Source organism: Macaca nemestrina, chromosome 20 (genome assembly GCF_043159975.1).
Source record: "Macaca nemestrina isolate mMacNem1 chromosome 20, mMacNem.hap1, whole genome shotgun sequence".
Lineage (NCBI taxonomy): Eukaryota > Metazoa > Chordata > Mammalia > Primates > Cercopithecidae > Macaca > Macaca nemestrina.
This window is the reverse complement of record NC_092144.1, coordinates 52,098,369-52,113,327: the sequence shown is the minus strand read 5'-3', so window position 1 is coordinate 52,113,327 and position 14,959 is coordinate 52,098,369.

The following is a 14,959-nucleotide window of genomic DNA, read 5'->3' as shown; positions in this document are numbered from 1 at the left end:
CATACAGAATGGGCAAATACCGGAAGCATTCCCTTTGAAAACTGGCACAAGACAGGGATACCCTCTCTCACCACTCCTATTCAAGATAGTGTTGGAAGTTTTGGCTAGGGAAATCAGGCAAGAGAAAGTAATAAAGGGTATTCAGTTATGAAAAGAAGTCAAATTGTCCCTGTTTGCAAATGACATGATTGTACATTTAGAAAATCCCATCATCTCAGCCCAAAATCTCCTTAAGCTATAAACAAGTTCAGCAAAGTCTCAGGATACAAAATTAATGTGCAAAAATCACAAGCATTCTCATACACCAGTAACAAACAGAGAGCCAAATCATAAACGAACTTCCATTCACAATTGCTTCAAAGAGAATAAAATATTTAGGAATCGAACTTACAAAGGATGTGAAGGACCTCTTCAAGGAGAACTACAAACCACTGCTCAGAGAAATAAAAGAGGGTACAAACAAATGGAAGAACATACCATGCTCATGGATAGGAAGAATCAATATCATGAAAATGGCCATACTGACAAAGGTAATTTATAGATTCAATGCCATCCCCACCAAGCTACCAATGACTTTCATCACAGAATTGGGAAAAAACTGCTTTAAAGTTCATGTGGAACCAAAAAAGAACCCACATTGCCAAGACAATCCTAAGTCAAAAGAACAAAGCTGGAGGCATGACGCTACCTGACTTCAAACTATACTACAAGGCTACAGTAACCAAAACAGCATGGTCCAGGTACCAAAACAGAGATATAGACCAATGGAACAGAACAGAGTCTTCAGAAATAATACCACACATGTACAGCCATCTGATCTTTGACAAACCTGACAAAACAAGAAATGGTGAAAGGATTCCTTATTTAATAAATGGTGCTGGGAAAAATTGGCTAGCCATAAGTAGAAAGCAGAAACTGGATCCTTTCCTTACTCCTTATATAAAAACTAATTCAAGATGGATTAGAGACTTAAATGTTAGACGTAATACCATAAAAACCCTAGAAGAAAACTTAGGTAATATCATTCAGGACATAGGCATGGGCAAGGACTTCATGTCAAAAAAACAAAAGCAATGGCAACAAAAGCCAAAATTGACAAATGGGATCTAATTGAACTAAAGAGTTTCTACACAGCAAAAGAAACTACCATCAGAGTAAACAGGCAACCTACAGAATGGGAGAACATTTTTGCAATCTATTCATCTGACAAAGGGCTAATATCCAGAACCTACAAAGAACTCAAACAAATTTACAAGAAAAAAACAAACAACCTCATCAAAAAGTGGGCAAAGGATATGAACAGACACTTTTCAAAAGAAGACATTCATACAGCCAACAGACATATGAAAAAATGCTCGTCATCACTGGCCATGAGAGAAAGGCAAATCAAAACCACAATGAGATACCATCTCACTCCAGTTAGAATGGCAATCATTAAAAAGTCAGGAAACAACAGGTGCTGGAGAGGATGTGGAGAAATAGGAACACTTTCACACTGTTGGTGGGATTGTAAACTAGTTCAACCATTGTCGAAGACAGTATGGCAATTCCTCAAGGATCCAGAACTAGAAATACCATATGATCCAGCCATCCCTTTACTGGGTATATACCCAAGGATAATAAATCATGATGCTATAAAGACACATGCACATGTATATTTATTGCAGCACTATTCACAATAGCAAAGACCTGGAATCAACCCAAATGTCCATCAATGACAGACTGGATTAAGAAGATGTGGCACATATACACCATGGAATACTATGCAGCCATAAAAAAGGATGAGTTCGTGTCCTTTGTAGGGACATGGATGCAGCTGGAAACCATCATTCTCAGCAAACTATTGCAAGAACAGAAAACCAAACACCACATGTTCTCACTCATAGGTGGGAACTGAACAACGAGATCACTTGGATTCAGGAAGGGGAACATCACACACCGGGGCCTATCACGGGGAGGGCGGAGAGGGGAGGGATTGCATTGGGAGTCATACCTGATGTAAATGATGAGTTGATGGGTGCTGACGAGTAGATGGCTGCAGCACAGCAACATGGCACAAGTATACATATGTAACAAACCTGCACGTTATGCACATGTACCCTAGAACTTAAAGTATAATAATAATAATAATAAAAAAGATGGAGTTCCCATTGTTGCCCATGCTGGAGGGCAATGGCACAATCTTGGCTCACCACAACCTCCGCCTCGTGGGTTCAAGTGATTATCCTGCTTCAACTTCCCTAGTAGCTGGGATTATAGGCATGCACCATGACACCAGGATAATGGTGTATTTTTAGTAGAGATGGGATTTCCACATGTTGGTCAGGATGGTCTCGTACTCCAGATCTCAGGTGATCCACACGCCTTGGCTTCCTAAAGTGCTGGGATTACAGGCGTGAGCCACCACAACTGGCCCACACATTTTTACATAACAAGAGATCCTTTAGTGCACCGAAAGGCTGATGTTAGCTGCATCTTTACGACAACTTTTTCCTCAAATGTATGTAGTTTTTCTTTCAGACTTCTACTTATATACTTGCCTATTCTTCTCACTCCCTGTTTTAATTTAACGTAAACATGCAACGCTAGAAAATAGAATTGCTCTCTACCAGCTAAACAGGGGGGAGCCTGTGCAGTTTCTGACACTTCTTGTTGCACATGGATAAATACATCGGATATTATAGATACTCAGTTGTAAAAATCAACAAATGTGCTGCCTGGTTAAAATGACTAGACTCTTCTGGTTTCTTCTTTGATCTATTCTATTGTAGTTGGTTTGCATCTTGCCTAAGGTGTATATTCCAAACTCTCGATATTTTCATCCTGATAGTCATACTGGTAGTTTCCCTCATGTGGTGCAATCTACAAACATTTTTATTTGTGTGCAAATATTTGTGCGCAGCCATCCTTCCAATATCAAATTGTTTCTCTTGGGCTGCAATTCAAAAACTCAAAGAAATGTGGGATATATGGGCCAGGTGCATTGGCTCACATCTCTAATCCCAGCACTATGGGAGACCAAGGTGGACTGATCACAAGGTCAAGAGTTCAAGACCAGCCTGGTCACTATGGTGAAACCTTGTCTCTACTAAAAATACAAAAATTATCCGGGTGTGAGGGTGCACACCTGTAGTCCTGTAGGGAGAACCCCTGAAACCATTGCTATGGAATAAAAGATGAAATGTTCCTGATTATTGTAAATACAAAATGGCTTGCAGGATTGTGTAAAGACAATGCCAGGTTGGGCTGCCACAATGAGCCAACAGTGCGTGATGTGCTACCCCCTGCAGAGAGCCTATTAATGGACGTGTAGTCAGGGAGGTTTCACATCACCAAGATTCCTATCCCAGAAAAGCAGATGTTCATAGCTCTGGGAATGGAATGCAACCCTTGTGGAGAGCCTATAAATGGACACATGAGGAGCGCCTGTTCATATGGATAAGATAGGGTTATAAATGCCCTTATTTTGCCACAGCTCTTCTAGGTCTCTGTAGGGTTTAGGCATACTCCCTTCTGATAATTTTTTGGTTTAACCAGTTGTCTAGCTTCACGCCCTGTTTCTATTGATTGTTAGCAACCAGCTTTTCCTGCAACTGTTACTGGTGATTAATATCATGCTAATCATACGATATGGACAGACTGTGTTTCTGTATTAAGGCTCTGTTAGAAATTACTGACGCACACACTATGATGTAAATTCTTATCTCTGTATATTGTACTTGTGCATACCGATGTTATGTTAAAGAATTACTTCATCCCCATGTGACCATCTCACCTCATAATCAAATGACCCTAAATCCCTCACTAACCTACCCCCACCCTCACTAAACTTAATAACTAATGCTGGTATATCCAGTGCATTGGTGGCATCGCAGAACCAGAAGGCAATGACAACCCTGGACCCAGTTTTCACTATCATGTGTGTGTCTTTCACTTCTTGACCTGCCAATCTGCCTGGGAACAAAGAAAGAGGCCTGTTTCATTGTGGGCTGCTGGCCAGATCCCGCAATATAATCCCAGCTACTTTGGATGTTGAGGTGGGAGAATCACTTGAACCCAGAAGATGGAGTCTGCAGTGAGCCTAGGTTGTGCCACTCCAATCCAGCCTGGACCACTGAGGGAGACTCCATTTTAAAAAAAGAAAAAGGGGGTGATGGTGCCAAATGGCCGAATAGGAACAGCACCAGCCTCCAGCTCCCAGCGTGAGCAACACAGATTATGGGTGATTTCTGCATTTCCAACAGAGGTACTGGGTTCATCTCACTGTGGCATCTTGGACAGTGGGTGCAGGACAGTGGGTGCATCCCAACGCATGAGAGCAGAAGAAGGGTGAGGCATTGCCTCACAAGGGAAGTGCGAGGGGAAGGGAATTCCCTTTCCTAGCCAAGGGAAACCGTGACACACAACACCTGGAAAATCAGGTCACTCCCACCCTAGCATTGTGCATTACCAAGGGTCTTAGCAAACGGCACACCAGGAGATCATATCCTGCACCTGACTCGGAGGGTCCCATGCCCATGGAGGCTCCCTCATTGCTAGCACAGCCGTCTGAGATCTAACTGTAAGGCAGCAGCGAGGCTGAGGGAGGGGCGCCCACCATTGCTGAGGTTAAGTAGGTAAACAAACCGGTCAGGAAGCTTGAACTGGGTGGAGCCCACCACAGCTCAAGGAGGCCTGCCTGCCTCTGTAGACTCCACCTCTGGAGACAGGGCATAGCCAAACAAAAGGCAGCAGAAACCTCTGCCAATGTAAATGTCCCTGTCTGACAGCTTTGAAGAGAGTAATGGTTCTCAAAGCATGGAGTTTGGGATCTGAGAAAGGACAGACTGCCTGACACAATCCTGTCAGGACAGACAGTCCCTGACCCCTGAGTAGCCTATCTGGGAGACATCCCCACTAGGGGAAGACTGACACCCCACACTTCACACAGCTGGGTACACCTCTGAGATGAAGCTTCCAGAGGAATGATCAGACAGCAACATTGGCTGTTCAGCAATACTCACTCTTCTGCAGCTTCCGCTGCTGATACCCAGGCAAAAAGGGTCTGGAGTGGACCTCAAGCAAACTCCAACAGACCTGCCGCTGAGGGTCCTGACTGTTAGAAGGAAAACTAACAAAGAGATAGGACATCCACACCAAAACCCCATCTGTACATCACCATCATCAAAGACCAACAGTAGATAAAACCACAAAGATGGGGAAAAGGCAGTGCAGAAATGCTGAAAATTCTAAAAATCAGAGCTCCTCTCCCCCTCCAAAGGAACGCAGCTCATTGCCAGCAAGGGAACAAAGCTGGAGAGAAAATGACTTTGAGGAGTTGAGAGAAGAAGGTTTCAGACAATCAAACTTCTCCGAGCTTGAGGAGAAAGTACGAACCCAGCGCAAAGAAACTAAAAACTTTGAGAAAAGATTTGACAAATGACTAACTAGAATAACCAATGTAGAGAAGTCCTTAAAAGGTCTGATAGAAATGAAAACCATGAAACAAGAACTACGTGACAAATGCACAAGTTTCAGTAACCAACTCGATCAACTGGTATAAAGGGTATCAGTGATTGAAGGTCAAATGAATGAAATGAAGTGAGAAGAGACGTTTAGAAAAAAAAGAGTAAAAAGAAATGAACAAAGCCTCCAGGAAATGTGGGACTATGTGAAAACACCAAATCCACATCTGATTCGTGTACAAGAAAGTGAATAGGAGAATGGAACAAGTTGGAAAACACTCTACAGGATATTATCCAGGAGAACTTCTTCAACCTAGCAAGGCAAGCCAACATTGATTTCAGGAAATACAGAGAATGCCACAAAGATACTCCTCGAGAAGAGCAACTCCAAGACACATAATTGTCAGACTCACCAAAGTTGAAATGAAGGAAAAATTGTTAAGGGCAGCCAGAGAGAAAGGTCTGGTTACCCACAAAGGGAAGCCATCGGACTAACAGTGGATCTGTCGGCAGAAAATCTACAAGCCAGAAGACAGTGGGGGCCAATATTCAACATTCTTAAAGAAAAGAATTTTCATCCCAGAATTTCATATCCAGCCAAACTAAGCTTCATCAGTGAAGGAGAAATAAAATCCTTTACAGACAAGTAAATGCTGAGAGATTTTGTCACCAACAGGTCTGCCCTACAAGAGCTCCTGAAGGAAACACTAAGCATAGGAAGGAACAACTGGTACTAGCCACTACAAAAATATGCCAAATTTTAAAGACCATCAATGCTAGGAAGAAACTGCATCAACTAACAAGCAAAATAACCACCTAACATCATAATGAAAGGACCAAGTTCCCACATAACAATATTAACCTTAAATGTGAATGGACTACATGCTCCAATTAAAAGAAAGAGACTGACAAATTCGATAAAGAGTCAACATCCATCAGCATGCTGCATTCAGGAGACTCAGCTAACATGCAGAGACACACATAGGCTCAAAATAAAGGGATGAAGGAAGATGTACCAAGCAAATGGAAAACAAAAAAAAAAAACGACAGGGGTTGCATTTGTAGTCTCTGTTAAAACAAATTTTAAACCAACAAAGATCAAAAGAGACAAAGAAGGCCATTACATAATGGTAAAGGGATCAATTCAACAAGAAGAACTAACTATCCTAAATATATATGCACCCAATACAGGAGCACTTAGATGCATAAAGTAAGCTCTTAGAGATTTACAGAGACTTAGGTTCCCACACAATAATAATGGGAGATTTTAACGCCCCACTGTCAGCATTAGACAGATCAACTAGACAGAAAGTTAACAAGGATATCCAGGAATTGAACTCAACTCCTCACCAAGCGGACCTAGTAGACATCGATAGAACTCTGCACCCCAAATCAACAGAATATACATTCTTCTCAGCACCACCTCGCACTTATTCCAAAATTGACCACATAGTTGGAAGTAAACCACTCCTCAGCAAATGTAAAAGAATAGAAATTATAACAAACTGTCTCTCAGACCACAGTTCAATCAAACTAGATCTCCAGATTAAGAAACTCACTCAAAACCACAAAACTACATGGAAACTGAATAACCTGCTCCTGATGACTACTGGATGCATAAAGAAATGAAGGCAGAAATAAAGATGTTCTTTGAAACCAATGAGAACAAAGACATGACATACCAGAATCTCTAGGACACATGAAAAGCAGTGTGTAAAGGGAAATTTATAGCACTAAATGTCCACAAGATAAAGTAGAAAAGATCCAAAACTGACACCGTAACATCACATCTCAATTAAAAGAACTAGAAAAACAAGAGCGAACACATTCAAAAGCTAGCAGCAGGCAAGAAATAACTAAGATCAGAGCAGAACTGAAGGAGACACAGACACAAAAAAACCCTTCAAAAAATCAATGAATCCAGGGCCTGGTTTTATGAAAAGATCAACAAAATTGATAGACTGCTAGCAAGACTAATAAAGAAGAAAAGAGAGAAGAATCAAATAGCCACAATAAAAAATGATAAAGGGGATATCACTATTCACCCCACAAAAATACAAACCACCACGGGAGAATACTATAAACACCTTTACGAAAATAAACTAGAAAACCTGGAATAAATGGAAAAATTCCGGGACACATACACTCTCTCCCAAGACTAAACCAGGAAGAAGTTAAATCCCTGAATAGACCAATAGTAGGCTCTGAAATTGAAGCAATAATTCATAGCCTACCAACCAAAAAAAGTCCAGGACCAGATGGATTCACAGCTGAATTCTACCAGAGGTACAAGGAGGAGCTGGTAAAATTAGTTCTGAAAATATTCCAATCAACAGAAAAAGAGGGAATCCTCCCTAACTCATTTTATGAGGCCAACATCATCCTGATACCAAAGCCTGGCAGTGACGCAACAAAAAAAAGAGAATTTTAGACCAATATCCCTGATGAACATTGATGCAAAAATCCTCAATAAAATACTGGCAAATCGAACCCAGGAGCACATCAAAAAACTTATCCACCATGGTCAAGTGGGCTTCATCCCTGGGATGCAAGCTGGTTGAACAGACACAAATCAATAAATTTAATCCAGCATATAAACAGAACCAAAGACAAAAACCACATGATTATCTCAATAGATGCAGAAAAGGCCTCTGACAAAATTCAACAGCCCTTCATGCTAAAAACTCTCAATAAACTCGGTATTGATGGAAAGTCTCTCAAAATAATAGGAGCTATTTATGACAAACCAACAGCCAATATCATACTGAATGGGCAGAAACTGGAAGCATTCCCATTGAAAACGGCAACACGACAAGGATGCCCTCTCGCACCACTCCTATTCAACATAGTGTTGGAAGATCTGGCCAGGGCAATCAGTCAAGAGAAAGAAATAAAGGGTATTCAATTAGGAGAAGAGGAAGTCAAATTGTCCCGGTTTGCAGATGACATGATTGTATATTTAGAAAACCCAATCGTCTCAGTCCAAAATCTACTAAAGCTGCTAAGCAACTTCAGCAGAGTAGAAAATCAATATGCCAAAATCACAAGCATTCTTATACACCAAAAACAGACAAACAGAGAGCCAAATCATGAATGAAATCCCATTCAGAATTGCTTCAAAGAGAATAAAATACCTAGGAATCCAACTTACAAAGGATGTGAAGGATCCCTTCAAGGAGAACTACAAACCACTGCTCAGTGAAATAAAAGAGGACACAAACAAATGGAAGAATATTTCATGCTCACGAATAGGAAAAATCAATAATATGAAAATGACCATACTGCCAAAGGTAATTTATAGCTTCAATGCCATCCCTATTAAGCTACTAATGACTTTCTTCACAGAATTGGAAAAAAATACTTTAAAGTTCATACAGAACCAAAAAAGAGCCCGTGCTGCCAAGACTATCCTTAACCAAAAGAACAAAGCTGGAGGCATCACGCTACCTGACTTCAAACTATACTAAAAGGCTACAGTAACCATAACAGCATGGTACTGGTACCAAAACAGAGATATAGACCAATGGAACAGAACAGAGTCCTCAGAAATAATACCACACATCTACAACCATCTGATCTTTGACAAACCTGACAAAAACAAAAAATGGGGAAAGGATTCCCTATTTAATAAATGCCGCTGGGAAAACTAGCTAGCCATAAGTAGAAAGCTGAAACTGGATCCCTTCCTTACACTTTATACAAAAATTAATCCAAGATGGATTAAAGACGTAAATGTTAGACATAAAACCATAAAAACCTTAGAAGAAAACCTAGGGATTACCATTCAGGACATAGGCATGGGCAAGGACTACATGTCTAAAACACCAAAAACAATGGCAACAAAAGCCAAAATTGACAAATGGGATCTAATTAAACTAAAGAGCTTCCACACAGCAAAAGAAACTACCATCAGAGTCAACAAGCAACCTAAAGAATGGGAGAAAATTTTTGCAATCTACTCATCTGACAAAGGGCTAATATCCAGAACCTACAAAGAACTCAAACAAATTTACAAGAAAAAAACAACCCCATCAAAAAGTGGGCAAAGGATATGAACAGATACTTCTCAAAAGAAGACATTTATGCAGCCAATAGGCACACGAAAAAATGCTCATCATCACTAGCCATCAGAGAAATGCAAATCAAAACCACAATGAGATACCATCTCATACCAGTTAGTGTCCAGAGCTGCGTGGCCTGGCCATAGCGATTATAACTGACGACTGACGCCTGAGCTCTATACATTTCCACTTTATGCCTCCTCCCTAGATTTACTTTCTTCCCTGTTCTGCTGTCTCATACGCCAGTACAAAATGGCGCTCTTTCTGGTTCTTCATCACCCATTTTCCCGCGCCTGGGAAAATGATCAACTTACAGCGCAGGCGCCATCCCGCACCTGGGAAAATTACCAACCGATGGCGCAGGCGCAACATGACGTCCGACCGAAGAAACCGAGACCTACCTGACCACGCCCACCGCAGGGCCACCATCATCGCCCTGGCCCAACCTCCGCCCCTGCCGGTCTATATAAGGCATTACACTGCCACCAATAAACGAGACTTGATCAGGATATTGTCTTGTCTCCATTTCTGGTGTCTCTTGTCCCCCCGAGTTCCCACTCCCTCTTCTAGGGCCTACATTGACGATCCTGCGGGACGGGACAGGTGGCACCTCAACGTGGAGCCTGGAAACGAGGGATTCCGTGAGGAAGAGGACATGAAAGAACGGTCGACCGTCAAGCTGAAACTAAACTCCTCCAATCACCACGGGAACCTGCCGCGTCAGAATCGAAGGTAAGTGACACGTCCGAAATGGGACAAGAATTAAGTCAATATCAAATCTATGTAGGACAATTAAAAGAGGCTTTAAAGATACGAGGAGTAAAGGTTAAAGGTAATTATTTGTTTAAATTTTTTGATTTTGTAAAAGACACTTGCCCTTGGTTCCCACAGGAAGGAACTGTTGATATTAAAAGATGGCGTAGAGTAGGAGATTGTTTTCAAGATTATTATAATACTTTTGGGCCAGAAAAAATTCCTGTGACCGCCTTCTCTTATTGGAATCTCATTAAAGATTTGATAGATAAAAAGGAGGTCGATCCACAAGTCATGGCCACGGTTGCTCAAACAGAACATATTCTAAAGGTTAGTTCCCGCTCTAACCTCACAAAGCCTCCGCAAGATACGGAGGAGGATCTCATTTCCCTTGAGAGTGATGATGAGGAAGTCAAGTCTCCTTCTGTAACAGATAAAGAAATGTTACACAAAAACAAACAGAAAAAATATCCAGTTTTACAAACGCCTCAAAAAGAGGAAGAAACTAATAAGCCTGATCAATCAGACATAAATTGGGATGATTTAGAGGAAGAGGTGGCTAAATATCATAACCCCGACTGGCCTCCCTTTACTCCATGCCCGCCTCCATATAATGGGACACGTAATGGGGCTTCTGCGCCCATTGTTATGGCAGTAGTAGATCCCAAAGAAGAATTAAAACAAAAAATTGCTCAACTAGAAGAACAAATTAAACTTGAGGAGTTGCATCAATCATTGATAATTAGGCTCCAAAAATTAAAAACAGGAAATGAAAAGATACCTAACCCAGATGTTATGGAGGGTTCCCTGCGCCCACCTCAGCGGCCTGGACAGCATGTTCCAAGAGGGGGGTTAGTTGCTAGCCGACATAGAGAAGACTCCTCCCCCAAAGACATCTTCCCAGTTACTGAAACCACAGATGGGCAAGGACAAGCTTGGAGACATCATACTGGGTTTGATTTCACTATCATAAAAGAGTTAAAAACTGCTGCTTCTCAATATGGGGCTACTGCTCCATATACTCTCGCAATAGTGGAATCTGTAGCCGATAACTGGCTCACCCCTACAGATTGGAATACTTTAGTTAGGGCAGTTCTTTCTGGGGGAGATCATTTAATTTGGAAGTCAGAGTTTTTTGAAAATTGCAGGGACACAGCTAAAAGAAACCAACAGGCAGGAAACAGCTGGGATTTTGATATGTTAACTGGTTCAGGTAACTATGCAGACACTCAGGCCCAAATGCAATATGATCCTGGCTTGTTTTCACAAATCCAGGCAGCTGCTACAAAATCCTGGAGGAAACTCCCTGTTAAAGGAGACCCAGGGGCCTCACTCACGGCAGTCAAACAAGGACCAGATGAGCCGTTCTCAGATTTTGTACATAGACTCATGACCACGGCAGGTAGAATTTTTGGAAATGCAGAAACGGGTGTAGATTATGTTAAACAGTTGGCATATGAAAACGTCAACCCCGCCTGCCAAGCGGCAATCAGACCTTATCGAAAGAAAACAGATTTAACAGGATATATTCGCCTTTGTTCAGATATTGGGCCCTCATATCAACAGGGTCTAGCAATGCCCGCTGCCTTTAGCGGTCAAACAGTAAGAGACTTCCTCAATAACAAAGGTAAAGATAAAGGGGGATGCTTTAAATGCAGTAAAAAAAAAAGGACACTTTGCAAAAGGTTGCCATGAAAACCAAAATAAAAATCCAGAAACAAAAATTCCAGACCTTTGCCCAAGGTGTAAAAGAGGAAGGCACTGGGCCAACGAATGTAAATCTAAAACTGATAGTCAAGGAAATCCTTTATCGTCTCAGCAGGGAAATGGGGTGAGGGGCCAGCCCCAGTCCCCAAAACAAGCATATGGGGCGGTCAGCTTTGTTCCAGCCAGCAGCAACAATCCATTTCAAAACTTAGTAGAGCAACCCCAGGAAGTGCAGGACTGGACCTCAGTTCCACCTCCCACACAGTATTAACACCTGAGATGGGACCACAAACCTTAAATACAGGAATATATGGGCTTTTACCACCTGACACTTTTGGGCTACTCTTGGGAAGAAGTAGTGTCACCATGAAAGGTTTACAAGTCCTCCCTGGAGTTATCGATAATGATTATGAAGGAGAAATTAAAATCATGGCCAGAGCTATTAACAACATTATTACTGTCCCTCAAGGGGTTAGAATAGCACAGTTAGTTTTGCTACCCTTAGTTAAAACAGATAAAAATATCCAACACTCTAACAGGAATACAAAAGGTTTTGGATCGTCAAATATATATTGGGTGCAACCAATTACAAATCAAAAACCCTCTCTAACCTTATGGTTAGATGGTAAGGCATTTACTGGGCTAATAGACACAGGGGCCGATGTAACCATCATTAAACAAGAAGATTGGCCCTCTCATTGGCCTACCACAGAGACTTTAACTCACCTGAGAGGAATTGGACAAAGCAGTAATCCTAAACAAAGTTCTAAATACCTAACATGGACAGATAAAGAAAACAATTCAGGCCTCATTAAGCCATTTATCATCCCTCACTTACCTGTTAATCTTTGGGGACGAGACCTGCTCTCCCAAATGAAAATTATAATGTGCAGCCCAAATGATATAGTTACTGCACAAATGCTAACTCAGGGATACACCCCTGGTAAAGGTCTTAGAAAAAAGGAAAACGGTATTCCACAGCCTATACCGGTCTCAGGACAACTTGATAAAAAAGGGTTTGGAAATTTTTTGCCTAGGCCACTGACATACCTGCACCCCAAAAGTACGCTGACCCCATTACTTGGAAGTCAGATGAGCCCGTTTGGGTTGATCAGTGGCCTTTACTTAATGATAAGCTAAGTGCTGCCCAACAGTTAGTGCAGGAACAACTGCTAGCAGGACATATTACAGAAAGTAATTCCCCTTGGAATACACCTATCTTTGTCATTAAGAAAAAGTCTGGCAAATGGAGACTCTTACAAGATTTAAGAGCAGTAAATATCACTATGGTCCTTATGGGTGCCTTACAACCGGGACTGCCCTCACCAGTTGTGATTCCTCAAAAATATTTTAAAATCATTATTGACCTTAAAGATTGCTTCTTTACAATCCCCCTTCATCCTGCTGATCAGAAAAGGTTTGCCTTTTGTCTTCCATCTACAAATTTTAGGCAGCCAATGAAACGTTACCAATGGAGAGTCTTACCTCAGGGTATGGCCAATAGTCCTACCTTATGTCAAAAATATGTAGCCGCTGCTATAGAACCAGTCAGAAAAATATGGACACAAATGTATATTATACATTATATGGATGATATTTTAATAGCAGGACAAATTGGTGACCAAGTCTTACAGTGCTTTGCCCAACTCAAACAAGAGTTGACAACAGCCGGACTGCAAATAGCCCCAGAAAAAATATAACTACAAAATCCACATACCTATCTTGGTTTTCAAATTAATGGACCCAAAATCATTAATCAAAAGGCCATTATACATCGTGACCATCTAAAAACTTTAAATGATTTCCAAAAATTACTGGGAGACATAAATTGGCTTCGACCATACTTAAAACTTACCACAGGAGAGTTAAAACCTCTTTTTGATATATTAAAAGGAGACTCTAATCCGAAATCCCCCAGGTCCATTTCAAAAGAAGCATTAATGGCACTCCAACGGGTAGAAAATGCCATTACAACACAATTTGTTACCAGTATTGATTATTCTCAGCCATTAATATTCCTTATTTTTAACACAGCAATAACCCCTACTGGTTTATTCTGGCAAAACAATCCCATTATGTGGGTACACCTGCCCTCCTCCCCTAAAAAGGTTTTGTTGCCTTATTATGATGCCATAGCTGATCTAATTTTCCTGGGAAGAGAAAACAGTAGAAAATACTTTGGAATAGAACCCTCTACCATTATACAGCCCTACACTCAATCACACATCCATTGGCTGTTACAAAATACAGAAGCCTGGCCAATTGCTTGCGCTTCTTACACTGGCACAATTGACAACCATTACCCACCTAACAAACTCATTCAATTTTGCAAACTTCATGCGTTTGTATTTCCTCATATTACCAGTAAGGAACCTCTCAATGACGCATTACTAATTTTCACTGATGGATCTTCCACAGGACTCGCTGCTTACACCTACAATAATACAATTGCCAAATTCCAAACCACTTATACATCAGCTCAGCTAGTCGAATTACAAGCCATAATTGCAGCATTATCAGCTTTCCCTTGTCAGCCACTTAATATTTACACAGACAGCGCCTACCTGGCTCATTCAATACCCCTCTTAGAGACCGTGCCTCAAATTAAACATATTTCAGACACAGCTAACCTATTCCTACAATATCAACAACTTATTCAAAAAAGGACTACTCCCTTTTTCCTTGGACATATTAGAGCACATTCAGGATTACCGGGACCTTTAGCACAAGGTAATTCAACAGCTGACATGGCAACAAAAACCATAGCCACAGTCACTACAGACAATTTACAACAAGCACAAAAAGCACATGCCCTACATCATTTAAACGCCCAGACCTTAAGACTTATGTTTAAAATTACTAGAGAACAAGCCCGACAAATAGTTAAACAATGTGCCAACTGCATAACTTATTTACCCGTTCCTCATCTAGGAGTTAACCCTCGAGGACTCATCCCCAATGAAATTTGGCAAATGGACGTTACACATCACTCAG